The following is a 6658-nucleotide window of genomic DNA, read 5'->3' on the forward strand; positions in this document are numbered from 1 at the left end:
ATCCGTCCGCATGCACGCTCGGAGTCGGACATACAACCGTGTACCTCAAATTGTCCGGACACATTTCAAATGAAATTTAAACAAACCGCATGATTTTCATGAAAATTCGATGATTTTCCACATTCCTGACGTTTCTAATATATTTTATTAAACAAAAGCAGACAAGACATTTTTTTAAAGCGTACACCCACAGATATATGCGCTACTTGTATTTATACGTCAAGGAAGTCAGTACATGAACTCGTACAAATACAAACATACATAAAATTGTTGCTCCGGATGCAGAGGCCATTCTCAACATACCACTAAGGGTTTCAGGAGGAGAGGATTTTTATGCCTGGGATCTTGAACAATCAGGTGTTTATTCCGTCAAAACAGCTTACCGTGCTCTAATGACTCGTAAAGGGCAACTAGCTCCAGAGGAAGGGATGGTAGTGGGACCATCGTCGCTGGATAAGCACTTGTGGAGTGCCTTGTGGAAAATCAAGGTTATACCCAGAGTTCGTGTATTCTGGTGGCGTGTACTTCGGGGAATTCTCCCTGACTATGCTACACTTCAGTACCGCCATATTCGAACTATGGTGCGCTGCGATCTTTGCCAAGCTATGACGGAGGATCTACAACATGCTCTTATGTTCTGTTCGCATGCAAATCAATATTGGAGGGCGGCAAGAGAGATTCTGGAAATCAAATTGCCAAACCTACATCCGTCAACTTGGGCAAAAGACATTGTACTGGATGGCATGATTCCGGATCAAGACCGTGGAAAATTGATCACAATCATGTACGCGATTTGGACATCGCGCAACCGATGGACACATGATCAGCCTGTCTTTGATCCGGTCCAGTCGGTGAAGATGGTCAGGGATGACGTGTTTATGCTTGAAACACCCACATGGCGTTATAGTATCCTTGATGGACAGTGCTGGCAGCCTCCCGACGTAGGATGGATCAAAATTAATACTGATGGGGCTATTAGTACTGGAAATCATTCTGGAGGAGGCGGTGGTGTTGCTCGTTCTCACCTAGCCTTCGTTGGAGCTTGGAGTAAGTCGTTCGTCAGGATATCTGATCCACTGATCGCCGAAGCTTTAGCCCTCTGGGAGGGTGTAATCTTTGCACAACTCCGGGGTTTCTCACATGTGGTGATGGAAGTGGACTGTCTGAAGGTTGTTAACCTCTGGTCTTCGCGCAACAATGATCGTTCCATTATAGCGCCTATCTTAGATGAAATAGGGGAGAAGTCTTCTAGTTTTATTTCCTTATCTGTTAGACATGTCCTAAGGGATGCCAATAGTTCGGCAGATCTCTGTGCAAAGTACGTGTGTACCTTATCGGTCTCCGTGTGCTAGCTAGAGGAATGTCCGAATTTCTTAGTTAGCAGCCTTCATGCTGATTGTAATAGGACCTTGTTAAAGCAATAAAGCTTCCCAATGTTTCGAGGCAAAAAAATACAAACATACATAGAGCATACAAATAGTGCGGCTGCCACCACCAAACTGCAACAGAGAAGGTGAAAGAACATGTGGTGCCCCCATGTGTGGTTTTGGTAATTGGTGACATTCTCTATGGACTAATAGTTTCATTGAGTTACATTTGAAGGATTTGTCCATAGGCATTTCTTGAAGTCCATGTGTTGGTTTCAAGGAGTTTATGTGTTGACCAAGGTGCTATTAAGGAATTATCCAAAGATTGGTCATGTGTGTGTTGAGCTTATTGCAAGCATGTCTTGAAGAAGAAGCTTGTGTGATCATTCATGTCTACCTTCAAGACATCATCCAAATGAAGAGAGTTGGAAAGATTCAAGGTTGATCAAGACTAAGTCAAGAATGAATCAAGTTGATCAACACATAAAGCGTACAAGATGTACCGAGGGATCAAGTGATCCCATGGTATTGTAAGCATTGTCCATTACGCTTTGTGTACTAACCCATGGTATTCGTGAGAGTTCTTTGTGGGGTTAGGTTGCGGTGTGCAAGTTCAAGTGGAGCATCATGAAGAGATCATCCTTGAAGCTTGCCGTCCACTGTGGTGTCAATGGAACTTGTGAAGATGTGCCAAAGAGTGGCTCACCCATAGTGGAGTATGGGGGAGCAATCAACTAGTCTTCATCGAGCCAACACAATCAAGAAAGGTGGTCCGACTTAAGGGAGTCAAGTTCGTCATCATCTAGCTCAAGTGGACTATGTGCAAGGCAAAGGTTTTGCCCTTGATAGGTTTTCTATTTTACCGGTCTCATGGTGGTAGTTGAGAGACCGAGTTATAAGATCAGGTGCCGTACTATAAAGGGGGGCTCTCGATGAGTAGCTTGATCGTATCGTTCGTAGAGAGCTCAAACCATTGCATCCTTGCATCATCTTTCTTGGTTCTTGTTTGGTGTTTCTATTTGTGAGTTTTAGAGCTTATGGTCATCTTCATGACAAGCTCGAGTTCATCGAAAACGGAGTTCACATGCATCTTCTATGATGTTTTCGATGTTGGAGGTTATGCCGATTCTTCTTTGTTGGAGGTTTCATTCTTCTATTTCATTAGGCATACCTCCCCTGCCACTTCTTACTATAATCAGTCGTTATTGGTTGCTACTCGTTCTCATCTATCCAACAAGCTTGAGTTTTCTCAATTCGGAGCTCATATGCAGAAGTTGTGGCAGTTTAGGCTTTATTGCATCCTCTGCTTTCTCTGTTGTGTTCCTGAAAGCCTCAAGTGGTAGTACTGCTCTCTAGAGCGGTAGTACCGCTTGGAAGTGGCAGTACCGTGGCCCTATGCCGCGCGTACTACTGCTGCTTCTGGGGATGCGCCTTTTCGTGTCGGGTTTCGCGTTAGTAGAGCGGTAGTACCTCTTATAAGCGGTAAGCGGTACTACCTCTCCACCCGAGCGGTAGTACCTCTTATAAGTGGTAAGCGGTACTACCTCTCCTCCCGAGCGGTAGTACCTCTTATAAGTGGTAAGCGGTACTACCTCTCCCCAGAGCGGTACTACTTATCTGGCAGAACTACAGCTCGTGTTTTTCTCTCTCATTGGGCTGTTTTGACCGTGCTAAGCGGTAGTACTGCTCCTCCAAGCGGTAGTACCGCTTGTGCACGACCTGAGCACATAACGGTTAGATTCGGGAGGTCCTATAAAAGGGGGTCTTCTTCCCCATTGAACCTTATCCCTTGAGCTCGTGTTCTTCCCCCATTGTTAACCTTCTTCGAGCTTGGTATCTCTCAATCCCTCCATGGATTCTTGCTAGATTTTGGGGGAAAAGAGAGAGGAGATCTAGATACACATTTCCACCAATCACTTTCTCCTCTATGTGAGGGGAACCCCTAGGATCTGGATCTTGGAGTTCTTGGTGTTCTCCTTCTCGTTCTTCCTCTCATTTCCCTTCCTAGCATTAGTTGCTTTGGTGGGATTTGGGAGAAGGACTTGGGCACTCCGTGTGCCCTTGCCATTGCATTTGGTGCATAGGTTTGAGTTCTCCACGGTGATACGTGGAAGTTACAAGTTGAGAAGGTTATTAGTCTTGGGTGCTTGGTACTCTTGAGCTTGTTCCTCTTGGGTGCTTGGGCGCCCTAGATAGTTGGTGGTGTTCGGAGCTCAATCATTATGGTGTAAAGCTCCGGGCAAGCGTCGGGGTCTCCAATTAGGTTGTGGAGATCACGCCGAGCAATTTGACGGGTTTCGGTGACCGCCCCAAGGGTTGCCAAAGTGTACGGGTTCGGTGACCGCCCTCAAGGGTACCTTAGTGGAATCACGGCATCTTGCATTGTGCGAGGGCGTGAGGAGATTACGGTGGCCCTAGTGGCTTCTTGGGGAGCATTGTGCCTCCACACCGCTCCAAACGGAGATTAGCATCCGCAAGGGTGTGAACTTCGGGATACATCGTCGTCTCCGCGTGCCTCGGTTATCTCTTACGCGAGCCCTTTACTTATGCACTTCACTTTGTGATAGCCATATTGTTCTTTGTCATATATCTTGCTATCACATAGTTGCTTATCTTGCTTAGCATAAGTTGTTGGTGCACATAGGTGAGCCTAGTTGTTTTAGGTTTTGTGCTTGAAAAAATAACCGCTAGGTTTATTTCGCATTTGTTCAAGCCTAAACCATAATTATCCACTACTGCAGGTTGCTGATAATGTGACACTACGAACAGAGACCCTTCAACGAAACTGTGTGCGATGCCATAATCGCAAACGGTGGTGTAAAAAAATCGTTAAAAAAGGTGCAAAACATTTGCGATGGAGGATGCATCAAACACGGTTCAGATTTTAGTTGCGTGTGTGATTCAGGGCATACGGTTTAGTTCAATTAACCGTTTTCGATGAGGAGGAACAAAAGAAACGGGCAGCCAGATGAAGGTGTGTGCGATGTAGAACATAAGGTTCACTTGGATGAACTGTTTGTGATTAGGCAACACAAAAGAAACGGTCAGCCAGATGAAGGTGTGTGCGATATACGGCATGCGGTTCACTCGGATGAACCGTTTGCGTGTTCAACATATATATACAGCCGGTCTATTCTGCTAATATTAGCAGAATAACTATTCTGATAACACTTCTGCACTTCACGCTCAACGCGAGGGCACTGCACTTTCAGTAGCAGAGGTACTGCAATACAGAGACTAGTGAACTTCGTGTCGGAAAAACTGCACGCGGTGTTTTTTCGGTACTGTTTTCGCTCTAGTTTTTTAACCGTTTATCGTAACGACGTGTGTAATATACCGTTGAAAAGCTATGGATTAGGCGCAACTTCGCCATGTTGAACACTTTTCGAGATTCATCATAGTTTAAGATCAGTTTCAAAAACGATGCGGCTCACGACGAATGGCAGCGAGCGTTGTTTTGCGTTTTTATCTAAACCGCTTGTCGGAATGAAGCAAACGATACACCGTTGGAAGGGTATCATTGAGTCACATCTTTTTCATATCTAATTTTTTCTCTAATTCGTTACGGTTTAATAGCAGTTTTAAATTTACTAAATCACGGAATTAAGTTTTTTTGAAATTTTTGCAATTTTCGGTACTGTTTTCGCTCCAGTTTTTGAACTGTTTGTCGAAACAAGACGTATGATATGCCGTTGGAAAGCTACGGACGAGTCGCAACTTTCATGTGTTGAAATGTTTTTGAGATTCCTTACGGTTTTTAGTTAATTTTGAAAATCGTGCGGCTGACGACGAGAGGCAGCGACCGTTTTTCATGATTTTTTTACAAACCACTGGTCGAAATGATTCAAATTATACGCTGTTGGAAAGATATCGATGAGGCACAATTTTTTCATGTAGAACACTCTCTCCGATTCCTTACGGTTTAAGAGTAATTTTGATTTTAACGAAATGCGGATACTCTGTTTTTTCGCGACACCAAAATCGTCGTATGTAGTGCATCAGGCAGAAAACCGCACTGCTTCAGACTAAAAACCGCACTTCATCGGACGGACAAGTGAACTTCATAATTTCTTTTTGTCGAACGTAAATTTTTCTCAGACGAGTTTTTGTTGTCTTTTTTTTCAGTTTTTTTATGAGCGAGAGCGGACCGCAGAGACGGGGCAAGTGAACCATGACATATATCGAAGTGAACCGCATTAATGTCTTGCTGTTTTCCTTTTTTTTGCACTTTTCATGTTGGGCGCAAGTGAAGAGCATCACTCTAAAAAATGAACCACATCCGAGGACCAAAAGCACTGCAGGTGTTGATGCAGTCAACCGAGTTTTTTAAAATGCATTTTATTTTTAAATGGAATGTACTGAAAAGTCCTTCGTAATGGACTTTTTGTAAGACCAAAGTGCACTGCATTTTGCATGTTTTTTAAATGCATTTTTTTTCTAAATGGAGTGTGCTGAAGAGTCCTTCGTAGTGGACCGTTTTTTAGAGCAAAGTGCACCGCACGATTGAAAAGAATGAATCACAACACAACGCAATATGAACAACACTTTCTTAAACAAATTCCTGTATGTGTTTCACATTACTGAACTGCAAGTTTCTATACATATTTTTTCTAATGTTTTCTGCACTACAGGGTCAAGAGTAGTGAACTACATGAAACTGAATTCGGTTAGAATTTCTCATCCCTAGAAATTAGCAAAACAAAAGGAACTGCATCAAATTGCAACAAAAAGAACGACATTGTACAGTTGAAGGAACCTCTCACAAGCAAGCAGAGGTCCTCGCAATGCACACAAACTGCATTTATGTTGATAAAACAAAAATCAGGATTGCTGGGGACCAACTAAACGAAGTGAGGTTTTGGGTCATTTGTTTGTCCCATTTTTTCCAAACGACGAGCTGCAGCCGAGAGCCTGATAAGTAAATGAGCTGCACATGACATGGAGGTACCAAACTATAGAAGCCAAAAATTTGCACGGGTTGAATGGCGTCGCGAGCGAACATCATGTTGGTCACCAGTGCAGATATTTCACACAAAACAACCTTAAAAAAGTGGCATTTTGTTGACTGCACGCATGAGCCAAGCGACCCGCAAAGTGCACCAGAGCACTGCATTTTCTGAACTGCACGATCGTCATCACTGCTGTTGATCGTCGTCACTGCACGCATGGGCGCGTGGGCACGAACTTCACGGGTTGCCCACGCGGACTGCACAGGAAGTGAGGGGCGGCGACCGGATCCTAGGCTCCAGTGCTTCCCCAACCTCCTCGTCTGGCAAAGGCGACCAACAGCG

The sequence above is a fragment of the Triticum aestivum genome, chromosome 2D (assembly GCF_018294505.1).
Source record: "Triticum aestivum cultivar Chinese Spring chromosome 2D, IWGSC CS RefSeq v2.1, whole genome shotgun sequence".
NCBI lineage: Eukaryota > Viridiplantae > Streptophyta > Magnoliopsida > Poales > Poaceae > Triticum > Triticum aestivum.